Source organism: Eleutherodactylus coqui, chromosome 2 (genome assembly GCF_035609145.1).
Source record: "Eleutherodactylus coqui strain aEleCoq1 chromosome 2, aEleCoq1.hap1, whole genome shotgun sequence".
NCBI classification, from domain to species: Eukaryota; Metazoa; Chordata; class Amphibia; order Anura; family Eleutherodactylidae; genus Eleutherodactylus; species Eleutherodactylus coqui.
Genome location: NC_089838.1, coordinates 64,745,005 through 64,764,858, shown reverse-complemented (window position 1 = coordinate 64,764,858; position 19,854 = coordinate 64,745,005).

Below are 19,854 nucleotides of genomic sequence, written 5' to 3'. Positions count from 1 at the left end.
CAAAAAGACTGTTTTTTATGATGGGAGAATAAATTATTCTTTCTACTGCATCCCTGCATGCTGCCAGTCCTATACTTTTTCTATGTGGACTTCCTATGGGAGTTTTTGGTTTGAAACTCCTTGACTGGCTGTTGCATTCGGTGGCCTGGCCCAGTGTGGGACAGCATTGGTGCTGCTGGCACAACTTAATTTTTATATGAAGAATTGCGATGCAATGTGATCTTTCCAATTGAATTCAATGGGAAACACTTCATCATGCATGTGTGAGGATTGTAATTTTACAGGCGCGATGTGATCTTTACCCCCTTAACGTTCGCCTATACACCTTTTGACCGCCATCGGGTTATGTATGGAGGGGGATCGTTGAATGATCTCCCTCCATAGATTGCAGGCACCGACTGTTTCTTACAGCCGACACCTGGCGGGCTCATCGGAGCTGTTAACCCTTTAAATGTCGCTGTCAGTTCTGACAATGGCATTTAAAGGGTTAACAGCTGCGATGGCCGCGTGGCTTATCAGAGCTGTTGCCGCCTGGTGTCAGTTCTGACAATGGCATTTAAATCCCCCAAATAATGCTCGGGGTCTCGTGCGGCTCCCTCGCACTAAGATCGTAGGGAGCTGTGTGGGTGTCATGGCAGCCAGGGGCCTACTGAAAGGCCCAAAGGCTGTCATAGCAGAATGCATATCAAGTCATGCCCAAGGGGTGGCTTGATAGACTGCCTGCCTGATAGCAGTATGATGTAATGCTATGGAATTACATCATACTGCAGAAGCAATCAAAGCACCGCAAGTTGTTGTCCCCACTTGGGACTAAAAGAAAAAGTAAAAATAAGATCAATAAAGTTTTACTAATGATTAAAAACAAAAAAAAAGGAATAAAAGTTTGAAAAAAACCTTTTGCCGTTATTTATATGGAATCTAAATAATAAAACAGAAATACATATTTGGTATAGCTGTGTCCGTAAAAGTCCGATCTATCAAAGTAACACATTATTTTCCCCGCATGATGAATGTTATCAGAAAAAAAAAAAAACACCAGAAATGCGCTTTTTTGGTCACCCTGTCTTCAAGAAAAAATGCAATAAAAAGTTAACAAAAAGTCGTATGTATTTCAAAATGGTACCAACACAACATACAGGACATCCCACAAACAATGAGCCCTTGTACAACTGTGTCAACAGAAAAAAAAAAAAGGTACTGCGCTCAGAAGATAGTGGCATAAAATAATTTTACAAAATTAAATATCTTTAAACAAAAATACAAATAGTACAGCAAAAAAAAAAACTATATAAGTTTGGTATCGTTGTAATCATACAATAAAGTTATCATGTCATTTTTGTTGCAGTTTGTGCGCCGTAGAAACAAGATGCACCAGAAAATGGAGAAATTTTATGTTTTTTCCATTTCTCTGCACTTAGAATTTTTAAAAAGTTTTTCAGTACATTACATGGTACATTATATAATACCACTGAAAAATACAACTTGTCCTGCAAAAAACAAGCCCTAATACAGCTACGTTGATGGTTAAATAAAGGAGTTACGATTTTTTTATCGTAAGGGGGAGGAAAAAACGGAAATGGAAAAACGGAAAAAAACTAGGTCAGTAAGGGGTTAATCAAAAACTCTTTGCATGGCAGTGAAAATGGTACGTCGGCAAGCGAATATATCGTGCCGAGTTTCCCTGCCCAATCACGCTCTCGTCTTTGTGAATACAGCCTTACTAATATCCATTTATTACCTTGTGTTCTCTGCAAATATTACTCTAGCACAAATTAGTATCACGAAAGTCAACATTTTTCACTTTTATGGCAATTTTACTTCTCTTTTCCAGTAAAGTTGAAAGGGAACTTCCTTGTGATTTACTGCAAGCAACCTGAAATAATTAGTACAGTAAATGCAAATTTGCTTATGGAATCATTGCTTATCCTTAATGACAAGTTCAATGGTTACAGTAGCTCTAATACTGCAATTATTGTGTGACATCATTTGCAGATCTATGAATCATATGTAACAAGGTCAATGATTTAGCTTACTGAAGCAGAGGTGACCCCATTAATGTTTAATGTTCCCCTGCTGAATTTGAATACTGCTTTTATTTATTTCTGCAGTGTTCCAGGGAACATGAGAGAGATGTTTATGCAAAAAAAAAAATAATAAACTGATTAATCCCTTTGGACTTTTTCATGTTTTGTTGTATAACAATGAAGCAATTAGGCTTTAGAACACAAAATGACTCTTTAACCCCTTGAATGGCCAGTCAATTTTAATGAATTTTATATTACAATATATTCTGAGTAGAGGATTCAATTATAAAAGCTCCCCTACTTTCGAGTGTTCCTAGGAACAGTTTTTCAGGAATGAGTCTGTGGCATCGTTCACTGCAATGTGTGAGTGGACTCCGGTGTTGGATTCCATGTGGTTTCATCATCCCCTTATATGCAATGGGAATCTGTTCCATAGTTCATACAGTGCATATTTTTACATGGGTGGATTTTTAATCTACATTGTAGAAAAAAAAAGTATTAGAATGTTAATTCTTGCTGCGTCTTGCACGTAGGTGTACCCCATTAAGGGCTGGTTGAATCAATGTTTTGATGTGAATAACAGAGGTGAGGGGGAATACGAAAACATATTTCACTGGAAAAGAGCCAAAAATTCAATACCTGATAAAGTGCAAAGCAGGCACAATCGCCGCTAACCAGGCACAATCGCCATAAGGCCGGCACAGTGGCCGTAGGGTAGGCACAATGGCCGTAGACCCTAACAATATGCAGCAAGCCAGACTATAAACCGGAGGAGCTAAATTGTCCACTGCAAACTTATATGCAGGATTACAACTGTGAGTTGTGAGTTGTAATCCTGTGTTGTGGGACGCATCCATCTATTGGGTATCATTCACTTTGCAGATTAGGTTGTCTGCAGTCACTCCTCCCCAATCTGGGCTGGGTTGAGTGGGTGACTGCATATAAGTCTGCAGTGGACAGTTTAGCTCCTCTGGTTTATAGTCTGGCTTGCTGCAAATTGCTAGGGTCTATGGCCATTGTGCCTACCCTACGGCCATTGTGCCGGCCTTATGGCGATTGTGGCTGCTCTGCACTTTATCAGGTATTGCATTTTTGGCTCTTTTCCAGTGAAAAATGTTTTGATGTGAGATTAATGAGGGATGATCTAAGATGAATTAGAATGCCATTGCACAAACATGGTTTAGCCCGTGATCTTGGTTCAAATCAATTTTCAATTTGATCACCCTGATTTTGGTAGATCAAACTAGTTAAGCTTAGTTAAGCAACCGAAATCCAAAAAGGTGGACTCGGCTGATAGCCCGATAGGCTTTTCCTAGGTGGTGGAATTTTTGCTGCCAAGTTTTTACTGTCTTTATGAATGCTGCAAAGATTACCTAACTATAGTGACCAATCAACATGCACAATACATTACACTCAGGTACTAGCTTTTGTTAGGGCAATATTCACTAGTTGGTATGTTTTCAGGTGTCCAAATTCAAAGAGTTAGGCCGGCTGCACACGGCCGTGACGGGCTCCGCCGCGGAATATTCCGCGGCGAAGCCCATCACGGCGCCCCCCAGAGACCCCATACTTACCAGCGGATCCGGCGTTCTCGCTCCCGCATGACACTTCCTTGCCCACCGCCGCCGCATCATGTGACACGCCGGCCGTGTCATGTGACGCACCTGCTGTGTCATATGACGCAGCGGCGGTAGGCGGGAAAGCGTTTTCACGCTATCTTCTGCTGTGCTACAGCGGAAGATAGCGTGAATGGACGGCTTCCATTGACTGCAATGGGAGCCGGCCGCGCGTGAGGCAAATAGAGCATGCCACGGGTGAGGACGGGAGATTTCACGGTGCGGAATTCCGCGGTGGAATTCCGCACTGTGAGCATTGTGCTATTAGGTTCAATAGAACCTAATAGCAGCGGGCAACGCAGCGGATTTTTGCCGCAAATTACGCGGCGGAAATCCGTTCGTGGGAAGGAGGCCTTAATGTTCGAGCTCAAGGAAGCTTACAAATCATACACAGCATTGAATGTGATTAGAAATTGTCGTCTTTATTAGTAAATAAGCAGAAGTATTTATACAGTTTTTAGACAAAGACATTTGAAACGAGGCTAGAAGATGCCTCACTTGTAAAATGCTTAATTTTTTTATACAGTAGTGCCTTGGCATACAAATGTAATTCGTTCCGTGATGGAGCTCTTAACCCAAAACACTTGTATGTCAAATCACTTTTCCGCATTGAAATTAATTGAAACGCCATTAATGCGTTCCGGATTAATGGCATTTCAATTCATTTTAATGGGGAAACTAACTGCACTACATGTAAAAAAGAAACCAAATATCAATACTCACCTACTGCCAGTGTTCCAGTCCTTGCAATGGTTCGCAGCTCTGTTGCAGGCTGCTGCGTCCTCCTCCACGCAGACAGAGCATTTCTTCCTGGTAGCTTGAATAACCCACCTCCAGCAAGCTAATGCTCTGATTGGTTAATCCAGTGGCAATGAAAACCGGTGCTGCGTTAACCAATCACAGCCATTCAATCACAGTCATTGAATGGCTGTAATTGGTTAATCCAGTGCTGGCTTTTATTGACTGATACAGTGCTGGATTAACCAATCAGAGCATTAGCTTGCTGGGGACGGGATATTAAAGAAATGCTCTGTTGATGTGGAAGAGAACGCAGCAGCCTTCAGCTGCGCCGCAGACCATCACGAGGACCGGAACGCCGGCAGTAGGTGAGTATTAGAACTCCCCTTCCTGAGCCTCAGCTTGCGACCTTCTTGACTTGAGAACATCACCAAATAAATCTGTCTTGTCGCACTACCTATAAAACTTTATACATTTTCAGGATAGAATGTAGCTTATGTCAAAATGCCAGCTATCTCCCTGCCAAATTTCATCCAAATCACTTCAGCGGCTTAGCCGTGAGAAGGTAACAAACAGACAGACAGAGTTACTTTACCATTTATAATATTAGTATGGACTATAATGTAGTGACTTATGTCTGCAGGTATACTATAAATGGAGATGCACTTTAAAAGTTACCAGATTTCTTTTCAATAAGAGGCAAATTTAAATACTATGCAGAACAGAAGTGTAACTTGTAAGGTGGATGGAAAAGTTAACCTCTTGAATATAGGAAAATGTCATGCTTATTAGGGCTAATTTAGTGAGACTGCATAGAGAATGCTGGCTGCTGATAGGAAAATGTTATAATTCCAGTGTTTATTATAGCCAAAACCAGTAATAGTGCTAATTACTAGAGGTATTGCTATACATATTATGTAATTACCTGAAAAACTATTACGCCTCTTTCACACGGGTGACAGCGATATCGCCGTGAGAAAATTGCAGCGATATCGCATCCGTGTGTCTGTGCGATATTGCTGGGCTTTCTCACAGCGATATCAGAATTTTGTGCTGCTACGAAGTCACGCGACTTTGTAGCACTCTTTTGCTAGTATTTTTGAGGGGCTTGAAATATAACCCCTACCCCGAATATAATCCCTAGCTGCATAAACAAAAAACATCACCTGAGAGCCGCTGTCAGGACCGCAGCATGTCTTTTCTGCAGGTCCTGGCTCTTGTCTTCAGGCAACTCTTCCTGGTCAGGGGTTTGAAAAATCTCGCCTCCAGGAAGCCCTGCCGCTGATTGGTTCTCGAGCACTGCAGCTCAGCCAATCAGGGCCAGCACCCAATGAATCAATCACAGGCATTCATTCAGACAAGTCCTATCTTTTCCGGCATTGCATCAAAGCAGCCAGCCGAAATACGCACCATGTGCACTATCTTTTCCGGACGGATGATTTTACGCAGGGGAAAGTCACCAATCTGAACAAATGCATTAGAATCCAATGCTTCAGATGGTTGCGATTTTCAGCCGGCGTTTTATTGCAGCAAAATAGCCACGATAAAACGCTTGTGTGAAAGAAGCCTCAGCTAGTGAGGGAGAGTAACACGCAAAAAAGTTCACTAGAAAAGTGAGCGATACTAGTATTTTAAGAGCTTATTCAGACCATCGTATATCGGCCAGGTTTTCATGCCTGGCCGATATATGGTGTCCCTCTTTGCAGGGGTAGGAGGCTGGAAGAGCCGTGAGCAGTGCACTGAGCTCCCGTCCCCTCTCTACCCCTCACCATTATTTGCAATAGGAGGGGTGAGGCAGGGTCGGAGCTATGTTCCAGAACTTAGCCCCGCCCCCTCCCATTGCAAATAGTGATGAGGGGCAGAGAAGGGGCGGGAGCTCAGTGCACTGCTCCCTGCTCTTCCAGCCTCCCCCCCTGCAGAGAAGGACACCGTTTATCGGCTGGGCGTGAAAACCCATCCCATATACGATCGTCTGAATAAGCCCTTAGGAAAATGTCTTGAAAGAGACTCTGAAACTTGGGGCTTCTGGTCCTTCATGTAAAACCTGTACCAGGCTTCGACAACCATGTTCTATTTACAAATATAGGTGATCTCTTATGTCAAACAATAGGGCCCATATGTGCAACTTTTGCACCCTAAATTTACCTAATAAAGAACAATGTTTTAGATGGACTTTCAAGGATTAATGGCTGATGTCTTGAAATTAAATGGCAAGGTCTTTTTCAATAAGTAGAATGGTTTCTTTGCATAAAAGCAGAAATCACAGTTGCGCTAATTTAAAACATCTTCATGCATAAATGGAATGAGAGATTATGTAACGATTACTGTTCTTTTTAGTTATTCTGTACAATGATCACAGATTGGGCATGTCCTGACGCATTACAGAAGATCTTAAAGTAATGCTTAATCAGGGAGCTTTCCTTATTTGAATAGCTAATATTGAATGAATTTGTAACAATCTGCATATTCAATACAACTGGAAAGTCACCTTGTACTGATTGACTTTTAAATATTCTGTGCATTTAGCCCCATGGCTACTCCAGCATGAGAAGATCTTTACAATTTAAGACATAAGGACAAAATGACAGCACAATGTATATGCACTGAATATAAATAGAACTTTTTACAAACTTTATTTAAGCAAAAATAACTTTAAACTGACTTCCCTTCTACCAAGCAGACAGGAGCTCACACATAGGTGCAAAGTAAGCTCCAGTGGCATAGCTACAGGGGTTGCAGCAGTTGCAATTGTGACGGGTACCCTAAGCCAGGGGTCCCCCTCCCTACACCCCTTACTTATTGTGTAGAGCTCTGCAGGATCCCTCTGCCCGATTTTAGAAAGAACTGTGGAACACTTACATCTGCATGGTCTGTTCTATCCCTTACCTTCACTCATTTCCAAGATCACCATTTGTGGAGGGAGACCCTCCTAATCGTTTTCAGACTACTACTAATTGTTTTATGCTCAAATATGCTTTAAGGCTGTGGACTCACAGAGGCATCAGGTCAGGTGGTGAACAAGTGAGACTAGTCTCACTTTATGTTTCGTGAATCCAGCACTGGCTCTGTCCTGGATTCCATCCTCCAGAACCTGGACATCACTATGGGGGTAAATATGTGAGATGGAGACCACTCTAGTCTCCATCTGACATACTTTCCATCCCTGTCAGTCTTTTACAGTGGATAGAAAAGCGCCATCCTTATGTCATCCAAGTGTAACCACACAAGTAAGGTGTTTTCTAAAAGCGTGATTGTAATGATTGCCCTTTGCGGTTCCCTTTTCATTGTCCCTATCATCTACAGCAAACTCTGCATCTTTGTCCAACCCAGGGTTGCCATCACAGCCACCAAAAGGGTATATGCGCTTACCCCACTTCTTAACAGGCCCACACATGCACCCAGCTTTCTCCAGTCTGGATAGGCTCTTATCTATTTATGGCACCCTTTCCCACTAGAAGGTGTCTAAACAATTAGTCTCCTAGTGTGCAAAGGTGCTAAAGCCCATTTACACACAAAAATGATGCCTCAAAATTTGTTCAAAAGATAGGAAGATTGACAGTTTTAGCAATCATTTTGCATAAGCTGCTAATGGGCTCTAATGCCAATTAGCAGCTTATTACCTTCATTTGCATGTAAATGAGCCTCCAGGAGCTGTATGTAGAGAACTGCAGGTGGTCTGTTCGCTGCATACAGCTCCTTTGTTCTGCCATGCGACTGCAAGCTGAATACAATGTAATCAGTGCTCCCCATGGAGAATACAGCATGCGGTGCCTGCTATCAGCTCTTCAGCAGAACGCTGGATTTTATGCTCACCTTAAAATCATTGTTCAGCCAAAAAGTAAACGATGGTAGCATTTACATGCAGCAATTATCGCTCAAAAGACATCGTTTGAGCAAACTTTGAGCGATAATCGTTGCATATAAATGGGCCTTTGCAATGTATCTGCTTGCCTGGTTTTCATCTATGGCTGTTCCACTCAGCTTTCCCAGCCTCTTCTCTCCTGACATCAGCTTGTTTGTTAACCACAGTTACTCAGTTTGCTTGGCTTGATTCATTATTACAAAAGTATTTGCTCCTCTTGACCTCTGTTCAATGACCATATCTCTGTTTACAGCCTTCGCTACTGTGTTACAGTAACGTCTATCAGTTGGCGGTAGCAGCCACATCACCAAGACTATTTTTGATGTAATATTCTTTAGCATGGAAGAGATCCTGATTAGTGGGGCTAACGGATGAAAACTATGGTGTCCCCGATGCAGCCCCCAGATTAACCCTAAGCCAAACCAGTTTTGCAGCACAGTGGATTTACATCTACTGCCATGTTAATGACTTTCTCATGGGAGACAATCTGCTGCAGACTCGAGGCATGCTCTTCAGTGGTCCACGATGCAGACCTATACCAGTGTTACACAGGGCAGTCAAGCTATAGACTGAAACGTGATCAGAGATCGGTAGTTCTCATTCTCAAGGAATAGCCCTACACCCAATAGCAGCAGTGGACTGGAGCTGACCATATTCAACGATGTCCGAAGGCCAAGTGGAGGGGAATCATAAGACCCCATGCTGGTAAACCAAAGCAAACCAGTAAAGATACTAACTTAATTACATTTATCCTTCTTTGACTTGTGTCCCTTTCCTATTCAGAAGTCATTCATGCTAGCTTAGGGTGCTTTTACACGGGACGCCCGACAGATCGTGCCTTTTTACAGGAACAAGTATTACTAATGAATGGAGGTGGAGCGGGCCGAGGATTGTTCCGACCTGCCCACCTCATACACAGTAAGTTTTCTCCACTATCTTCTCTGCGCAGGGACATTTTGAGGCAGTCAGTTACTCCACTCTAAAGGCCTGTATACAACATTCACATTCATTCACATTTGCATATCAAAAGATATCAGTAACAGATGAGTGTTTCCAGTTCTTGAGAACCCTACTCACTGTAGCAAACATCAAAGGAGGGAAAGCGAACAAGAAAAACATTTCTCACGAGGGTCTCCAGTCCACGCTTCCCATTCTGATTCTGCTCCAGCCATTTTCAGTTTCTCATATTCTTAGCACCAAGTTGTTGTAGATAAAAAAAAAAGATTGTGAAACTGTTGCTCCAAAATAATCTCTTATTTGGTTATTTATTAATTCAGCAAAACTGTGACTGTACTACCTGTGCCCACCTGAGTGGGCGCTGTGCTGCCAAGAGCAGCCACCACCGCTGCCACTTGCTCTCCGGCTTCAGTGATGAGGAGGATAACTCAGGTAGGTCCCGCCATGTACACCGGGAGGTGAGCGGACATGAGAGACGGATTCTCAGGGTTGATCGCTTGGAGGACCTTGGAGCTCGGGAATCTGTGAAGGTGTGTGTGTGAGTGGAAGAGAGCCAATCGGGAGCGTTTGGCAGCTTTGGACGTTACCTGTGAGTCCGGCCAACCCATACTTCCAGTGGACACATACTACACTAATAGCAACTTTTTGTATTTCTTTCACAGTAATCATGTTTTATGCAACAAGAATGACTACTGTACAGCCTTTTTATATAGGAAGTGCAATGCAAGACATAGCTAGCTCTGCAGTATGTAGATATGCAGTATGCAATATTATACAGCCATAGATATAATGTGCACCACTTGCTGTGAGCTGAAGATTTTGGTATCACACAAAGTAAATTAGATAGGGCTAAATAAAAAAAACAAATGTATCTCTATAATAAGTGTTAAAGGGGAACGTTAATACATTCAGCAAATCTGCACAATATAGACGTTTTTAGAATATTGAAGTGTGTGAACTTCCAATATAAAAGTTATGGTAATGATCACACAAGCTATTGTAGAAGAGTAGTGACATCTACAGGCCAGACCAGCTATTGCGTCCATAATGCACCAAAATTGTTAGCTGTATTCCTTGCTGTGTTCCTTTATTTGCATCTTTTTTTTACAAGCTTAAACTACCATAATAAAAAACTTAATTGTAAAGGAATTACTGCACTTTGTTGTTAAAGGGGTTTTCTGAGATTTATAATTTACATGAAATCCAGCTCCCTGCCATAAAAGTAGTGCTCCTACTATTTCTGTAGAGGCTGCAGTCCCATCATGTTTATGGGACGTCACAGGCATTGCAGCCAATAACCGAGCTCAGCAATCGAGCGTTGAGCTTTGTTATTGGTTGCAGCGTCTATCATGTCCCGTAAACAGGCCGGGGTAGCCTGTAAATGTGATGTCTGAGGGGAGACCCAGGCGGTGGCGCAGGACACAGCAGGAGCCGGGAGAAGTGAGTATATGCTGATTTCCTTTTATTTTATGGCAGACGAGCTGGATTTCATGTAAATTATATATCTCGGATAAGCAGCAAACATGCAAATCATTTGATTTACCTAAAAGTGTTGGCTATTAGGGGTATCACTTCCTTCTAATTTTGTGTCCACTGCTGTTCATTAGTTTGACCTGTGATGTAAGTATGTCTGTGCATACGCATGCCTGGGTGTACTTACATCAATGCTCAAATGAGTATTTATTTGATTGGTGATAACACTTACCATACAAGTAAAAATATAGCTGTGGCTCAATCTAACATGTCAGATTTGCAATCAGAGTTGGTAGGCCTCCAGATTACATCATCTAAGTTTATTAATATACCCTACGGTGTCTGAATACTTCAGTCTAGCCGCAGTCACCCCTTTGTATGGCAAAACATGTTGGGGAGCTGCAATTCTAAATTTTAATAGCAGTTTAATATTCCTGTCACAGCCAAACCTTTTAAAGTGTATACAGCGACACAGCGAGGGAAGAAAATCCACACATTAAAAAGATGTGGCTATTCTAATTGATTACAGACTGAATATGAGTCAACAGTGTGATGCAGCAGCAAAAAAGGTAAACACAATTCTGGGATGTACTAAGAGAAGCATAGAGTCTAGATTATGTGAGATAATTATTCCCCTTCCTTAGTTAGACCTCATCTGGAATACTGCATCCAGTTCTGGGCAACCCAATTTTAAAAAGAGATCAACATCAACAAGAGCTATCAGGATGGTGAGCAGTCTACAAACCATGTCCTATGAGGAATGGTTAAAGGATGCGGGGGTGCCTAGCTTGCAAAAAAGAAGGCTGAGAGGAGACTTAATAGCTATCTACAAATATCTGAGGGGCTGTCACAATGCAGAGGGATCAGCCCTATTCTCATCTGCACAAGGAAAGACAAGAAACAATGGGATCAAACTGAAAGGGAGGAGACACAAATTAGGGGTTAGAAAAAATTTTCAGTGATGGTTATCAATGAGTGGAACATGTTACCACAGGAGGTGGTGAGTTCTCCATCAATGGAAGTGTTCAAACAGAGGTTAGACAGGCATCCATCTGGGATGATTTAGTGAATCCTGCACTAAGCAGGGGTTGGACCCGATGACCCTGGAGGTCCCTTCCAACTCTACTATTCTATGTATCAATATCTAAGTACATCTAGTGCTATTCCTAGACACCAATGCAAGATGATACTAAAGTGGCTGAGTAATGCCATGAGACAGATCCATTAGGTGGGCTTCTTGGTCTTCACTAAACAGGAAAGAAGCTGTTTTTTTAACTCAATTCTTTTGATTCACAAACAATAGCAAGTAGTTTGCAGTTTAGTTAAAGGTTATCCACGGACAGACATGTTTTCAAAAACTTGCTTAGCCTGCAGTAGTTAAATAACACATTCCCTGCACCCTTGAAACTGCCGTTTCAACTCCACTCAGCCTCTGCTTCACTTCTGGAAGGAGAGTGATGACAACACAACACTAAGTCATGCCCCACCCTAACTATTCACTAGCTGAAAGAAGCTGGTGATTGGCTACAGCGGTCACATGGCCCTATCCTGCACCCACCAGTGAAACAACAGCTGCAGAAGAATAGTAAGAATAGGAGAAGGTAAATTTGTCTTCTGTTATTTTACTACTACAAGCTATGCAATATTTTGGAAAAAAAGCCTGTCCCCGTATAACCCCCTTTAACTTCCACATCACCCTATGGGTAACGTTATGGCTTATATGCTTAGTCAAGTTGCAAGGTCTGTCAGAAGGTCATACTTATAGGGAAGCCACAATACAGTAGTTTGTGCTGCAGAAGCATTGTAATTAGAGATGAGCGAACGTACTCGTAATGAGTACTTACGCACCCGAGTACCGCTATTTTCGAGTACTTCAGTACTTGCGCGTAAGGATTCGGGGGGCGCCGGGGGGCGGGGAGAGGCGCGACGGTGCGGGGGGTAGCAGCAGGGAACAGGGGGGAGCCCTCTCTCTCTCCCTCTCCCCCCCGCTCCCCGCTGCAACCCCCCGCGCCGCCACGGTGCCCCCCGAATTTTTTCGCCCGAGTACGGAAGTACTCGAAAATCGCGGTACTCGGGCGAAAAAGGGGCGGGGCCGAGCACGTTCGCTCATCTCTAATTGTAATGTCTTCTATTTGGATGCCAAATCTCGCAGGGGAGCATTTTATGGGCTATAAGTCTCCTTATGTCTACTTGGTGCTCTCGGCAAGGAAAATACAAGGTAAAACACTATAACGGCTTATGGAAAATGGTTATATAAAGCTGTCAAAAAATTCCATCATCTTCATAACAACCATTCACTTGTATACATTTCACCTAGGAAACCTTTCTTTGGCAGAACGACTATATGAAAATCTAGCTGCTTGACTTATATTTTGCCCATATACTGTGAGTTGTAAAGAAATATTCATTATACATCTATTTTGGAAACTTTTGCCTACTCTGAACAATTTCACTTAAATTTGACAATTCGACAACTTACTGATCTATTCTTTGCTAGAAATACCTTCAATCAGAGGCTGCAGCGCCACCGCTCAGAACTCCTGGCATCATGGCACTGAGGATGTGAACACTGATGCCCAGAGAACAGGTAGTGACGAGACAGGTAAGTAAGAGCACTTTCACACCTGCATTAGGGCTCAGGTCTGGGTTTCTGTCTCTCTGCTGCGTTTTTGGAGGATGTTAAACTGGAATTATCTGATCAGTTTTTTACCCCACTCATTTCTATGGGTTTTCAAAAAAAAAACGAAAGGCTTTCAGTCTGCTTCCAGTTTGCTTCAGTTACATTTTGCTTCATTTCTTTTGACTGCCCTAAGATTGTGCTGTAGACAAAACCAGAATCACAGTGGTATAGAAATCTATATAATATTCTCAGAGACCCTTCACAGATATAGATATTAAAATTTAATGACTTTTATTAGTAAATTCTAAAAACGTGGGCTCACATACAACACTTACAGACGATACACAAAGAAACAAGTAACAAACATATAAGGGATGAACCCTAGTTGGGGATCGTGTAGGGTAGCACGTCTCCCAGATAGATTAGAGAGGTAAGTACCGCTCATATGTATAAATGAAGGAAGTCCTATAGTTCACAGACTTCTTTGTGTCCAAATCAGGAGGATAGATGTTTTTTTAGATACTCTAGCGGTACGAAAGTTGATACCCACTTATACCACGATGTTGTTTTGCATATTAGAGATGCTATAACACTTTTCTATGAGTACCCGGTTTTAGCACTGTGTTGTTTTACAAATAAGAAAGTGCTAAAACCATGGGCTCATTGCACGTCAATGATGCTGAACAGAAAAGGCTCAGAAGGCTCTTTTCTATGAGTACCCAGTTTTAGCACGGTGTTATTTTACACATGAGACAGTGCTGGAGACATGGGCTCATTGCATGTCAATGATGCCGAACAGAAAAGGCTCAGAAAGCTCGACGCATTTCCCTGTCCTGGTAAAGGGCAGTTCCTCAGGAGCAAGGGTGATTGTCACCCATAAGTCTATGTATCGTACTTGTTAAAGAGTAAAATAATAAAGTAACAGGATTTGGTACTTCGTTAGGACGTTATTGATGGTAGAGTCCTATATAGATAGTACCGCCTGCTTAATATTTTCCGTAGAATCACGGTTACCACTTTTTTCTCTCCGTTTCCGATGTGGTATCTACATTAGTGCCACTACCGGATTTTCTCTTCGGAGAATATTTAGTTAATACTGGCATATAGTTTGATATGCACCAGTATTTCTCCGGGTGTATCGCGTAACACCTCGGGGCACCAGATAACAGCCTCAAATCCAGCTTAGTCACCCACTCCTAGAACAATATCAAGGAGTGACCCCCTGAAGATTCCCTGCTATGCCTAGTCAAGATGGTATTTATGGTCTAGAGACACCCATTTGTTTAGAATAGAGGTTTATCTATCTCCTGCAGTTTTCTGTATCAAATGCTGCTCAAAGATATGTAGAAATCCGCTCTTACACAGTTGGTACAGATCCAGTCTGTGTATATCAGGGGAATGCCCTTTAGAGACGGAAGGCTGAGATCATAGGTAATGCATGCCCCAGTCAACGAACAGTTAACTACAGACAGAAGAGAGGACTGCCCGAGTTAAATCAGGGAGATAGTACCCCATTTGCGATTACTGCAGGGAAGCAGAGAAAGACAGAACCCCTATAGTGTCTATCCAAACTGGGTTAGACCGGGGTTTAAAGCAGGGACAGAGAGGAGAAAGTGGTGCCTGCGGCTCTCATGGTGAGCGGCCGGCTATGAAGTGCTAGAGCTTCTGACAGTGCTTAAAATGAGGTGTAGCTCCTCCCCCGAGGGAGGAGTTATATGATCCAGCCTATTGGGGTCCCCGGAGGGCGGTGACAACTCTTGTGAGGAAAGCCCTCCTGGTAATCATGTCCGATTCTAGTGTTGATACACCTATAGGCGATATCGTGATCTATCAGTGCTGCAGACACTTGTTTAGTAGTTTAAATCCCCCATCTGATCGCTGTAGATGTCTACACGATCTACTCCTAGAGCATCCGTGCAGAAGCTTCCGCGTTCCATGGTGGAACGCATGACGCGCCGCGTGATGACGTCATCATGCGGCGTGCCTCCTCATTGGTTAATACGCCGGGAGGGGTGGAGCTTAGTGTGAGATGATGGTTACCTTCAATTGCAATGGCTGGATCGCACGGGGTGTCACTCAGGGGTGGAGGAGAGACCCTCAGTAAGTCCTGTATTCGTGACTGACGCCCGATGAGATCGTCGCGCGGCGTATCTTTTTATTGAGTTATACGTCCGATATATAGATCGCCTCCCATAAGGGGGCGTATCTTACACGACGTCATGATGTCGTTTAACGGGGCGTGGCCCAATAAATGACAGTCGGGGCATAAATGATGGAAAGGGGCGTGTTTTACATGTCGCCCGGCCCTTCCCGGACGCTCGAAGGACAAATCATCTATCGAGATGAATACAGTCAATCTTGGTGCAGTTGACCTACACAGCCTTAAAGGGGTTGTCTCACGCCGAAACGTTTTTTGTTTTTTTTTCAATAGGCCCCCCGGTCGGCGCGAGACAAACACAAGGGATGGGTTAAAAAAAAAAACGCTTAGTACTTACCCGAATCCCCGCTCTGCAGCGACTTCTTACTTACCTTACCAAGATGGCCGCCGGGATCTTCACCCACGATGCACCGCGGGTCTTCTCCCATGGTGCACCGTGGGCTCTGTGCGGTCCATTGCCGATTCCAGCCTCCTGATTGGCTGGAATCGGCACACGTGACGGGGCGGAGCTACGAGGACCAGCTCTCCGGCATGAGCGGCCCCATTCACCAGGGAGAAGACCGGACTGCGCAAGCGCGTCTAAAAATCGCCAGAAGACGGCGAATTTAGACGGATCCATGGCAACGGGGACGCTAGCAACGGAGCAGGTAAGTGAATAACTTCTGTATGGCTCATAATTAATGCACAATGTACATTACAAAGTGCATTAATATGGCCATACAGAAGTGCTGAACCCCACTTGATTTCATGAGACAACCCCTTTAACTTTTAATTTTGAAGGTGCTCCAATTATATAGTTCTGCAACGGCACACAGATAGAGGGGATTACGTTATGACAGTCAGAAGTGCAGGGGGGACAGGTCTCAAAATATTGTATCAAGGTCTGCAGTTTGGTCCTATATCATTAGCGCTCCATCTGAAACGTAGTGTCATACGTAAGTCAGATGATGCCCAAGATGTTAAATTGATGACTTAAAGGATGAGTCAGATATGCTTATGTTGTGCCAGAAAAGTTTGCATAATGCATAGATATATATCTATAGGGTGATACCTGGAGACATTTAGTATATCCTCATTAGCATAGAGGGATGGTCGTGACTATAAGACCGAAGGAGAAGCCTCTCAGAAACTATAGAAAGCAATTGAAATTTAGTGTTGCATTTAGACCTTCTGGTTTTACCGTATTTAGCCTAAATATCCAGTTGGCCTCTTTTTGTAGCAATTTTTTATCAGTATTTCCTCGTCTTGCGTTAGTCCGTAGAATTTCAATTCCCTGGAATTTTAGATCTTTAAGTTCGCCATGATGGACATCCCGAAAATGATCCGCTAGTGGGGTGGATTCCCCACGTCGGATATTGCCGACATGCCCCAGGATACGACGTCGGAACTCCTGTGTGGTCTTTCCGACGTAGTTCCTGGGGCAGGGGCAAGAGGCCATATACACTATATTGCGAGTTCTACAGTTGATAAACCCACGGTTGGAGTAGGTTTTGTTTGTACTTGCACTTGTAAATGTGTTACTTTTTAGGATGAATCCGCATGCTGCACAATCGTGGCAGGGGAACGTCCCAGATGGTTTTTGGCTATTCAACCAGTTATCATTGGTATCGGAGTTCAGATGACTTTTGACAAGATGGTCCCTTATGTTGTGTCCTCTACGGAAGGTTATCATTGGGGTGGATGGCAGAATTTCCCCCCTTGTCAGCAGGCTTAATTACCAGTTTATTATTAGTTTTTAATCTCTGTAGTGCTAAGCTTTCTGCTTGAGATAAATTGGGGTACATTTTGCGAGGTTTTACTTTTTTAGGTCCTCTATTACGAGCTGCTCAAAGATGTCCAACTCAGGGCATGGACATGCCGGGGTTTTTTTGTGTTAGGGAACTTCAGGTCTGTGAACAGTCCGATCCCCACCGGTCTCTCGTTTTCCTCTTCAAGCTGTTCCAACATCTCTAGTCCTGAAAGGTCCATGACCTCCAGTCCTAGTTCCTTAGCGCGTTCACGATTTTTGATCATAAAGAACTTGCGCCATCTTAGTTTTCGAGTGAAGAGGGAGATGTCCTTCGCCCACACGAACGCATCAAATTTGGTCGTGGGGACGAAGGACAGCCCCCTCTCCAAGACTCGTCTCTCCTCCCCGGATAGATGGTGGTCAGATAGATTAATGACTTGTAATTTTAGAATGTAGACAAAACCAGAGATCAGTTCTCATTACAGAAATATGGCCTTATGTGTAAACTATTTCTGAATGGCTGCCTCATATGTGATTACAGTAAAAGAAGATTGTGTTAATTAGAAATGAGCAAACTTTTGAAAAGTTTGGTTTAACCAGTTCACCAAATTTGAATTAGTTTCAACCAAACCATCACCAATAATAATGATTCGGGCCAAATGACGGTAGTCGTGGTTAGCACTGTTGCCTTGCAGTGCTGGGGTCGTAGGTTTAAATCTGACAAGACCTGCATGGAGTTTGCATATTTTCCCTGCGTTTCATAATTATCACCTTTATTTACCTCAAGAGATAAATCCAATTTCTTTGCTAAGATTTGAACCTAGGACCTTATCACTGCACGGCAACAGGAATAACAACTGAGCCACCATGCTCCTTCTTTCTTTTGCTTTTCTCCTCCTCCTCAATAAATGTCTGCACTATATAAATCAAGATGATTAGTATGAAGGAGACACCCACACAAACACAAGGAGAACATACAAACTCCATGCAGATGTTGCCCTTCGTTCAGACTTGAAACAACAACCCCAGCACCGGAACGCAACAGTGCTAACCACTGAGCCACCATGCTTCTTCTTATTCCTCCTGACCTATATAAATAAAGTGCCACATGATGTAAAAGAAAATGTGATCCATCAGACCAGGCCACATTTTTCTATTAGCCATAGTCCAGTTCTGATGTGCCCATTGTATGTGCTTTTTGTTGGTGGACAGGGATCAGAATAGGCACTTTGTTTAGTATGTGGCTATGAAACCCTAAATGTAGTACTCAATGATGAACTCTGTATTCTGATACTTTTTTAGCACAGCCAACACATATTTTATTAGCAATTTGTGTTACAAGTAGCTCTTTTGTGGAATTCGACCCAACAGGCAAGTCTTTGCTTCCATACACTTCAATGAACCTTGGAAGCCTTTGACCTTGTCACTACATCACCAGTTGTCTTTCCTCTGACCACTTTCGATGGGTATTAACCACAACATACCAAGAACACAATACCTGCTATTTTAGAGATGCTCTGACTCAGTTGTCTAGCCATCACAATTTGACTCTTGTCTATGGAAAGAGGATAACTTGATATTACCGGAAAACCGCATTTGAAGATGTTGTCTTAGAAATTACATTTAATAGCTGTCCACGGGATAACTGATAAAATGTTTGATCACTGGGTTGTCCCATTTCTGGGATCCCCACTGATCAATAGAACAGAGGTTCCGAGACCCCATTTCTCCTCACTCCACAATGTAAGTCAATACTGTACTCCAGTAACTACAATAGTAACCTACTTCTTCTGTTGGTTAGCCACTCCCTCTTGTATTACCATGCCCCCAAAAGCCACTCCCATTTTCTACAATCAGCTGTCTATCAATTTGTAAAGGGCTCTCTTGGGTTGATATGTCTGTCTTAATCATACTTTTGTCATGTGCAACATCCATACTAAAATAAGCCCCAAATTTGTTTACTAGAACCCTAACAAGAAAGGCACTGGTACTATATGATAGTGTTCACAAAGCGGAAAAGGCGACTTTTTAATATTAGAACCCGTATGCTCATTGCCTTTAAAGCACCAATGTATACCAAAATCTAAAAAACAGAGACTGAGTTTTTTAAAGCTTTTATTTATCATCTATTTTTGAATCACAACTAGCTTTTTCAACTATTGATTATAAATCATGTTCTACAATTAAATTCTGCAATTTCTCTGCTGAACAGGAAAATCATTTCTTCATCTGTAAAAAAAAAAAATACACATTTAGTAAATATATTGTTATTATTACATTCCTTTTTTTTTTAAAACTACAAGTAAAATATTTTAGGAATGTCATCGTAGGTGTCAGAAACATAAATTGTCACCTCTAGAATAATTGTTACTACCAACAGATGAAGACTCTGTTGCACAGTGCTCTTTTATGGAGCCACTTGGACCACCAATTAAAGCAACCCTCCGGTACTGAGCAAACAAAGATGGCTGCAACAATGTGCACTGGACCAATCTGTCCAATGGCAACACAAATTCTGAAATTCCTGTTGATAGTATTTACCTGGAGATTGAGGTTTTTTTAGTCACTAGCTCAATGTTACCAAAGAGGGCTAACATCAAACACTAAAGCTGCCCATACTTCTAAGATAATAATATAATAATAATCTCTATTTGTATAGCGCCAACTTATTCCGCAG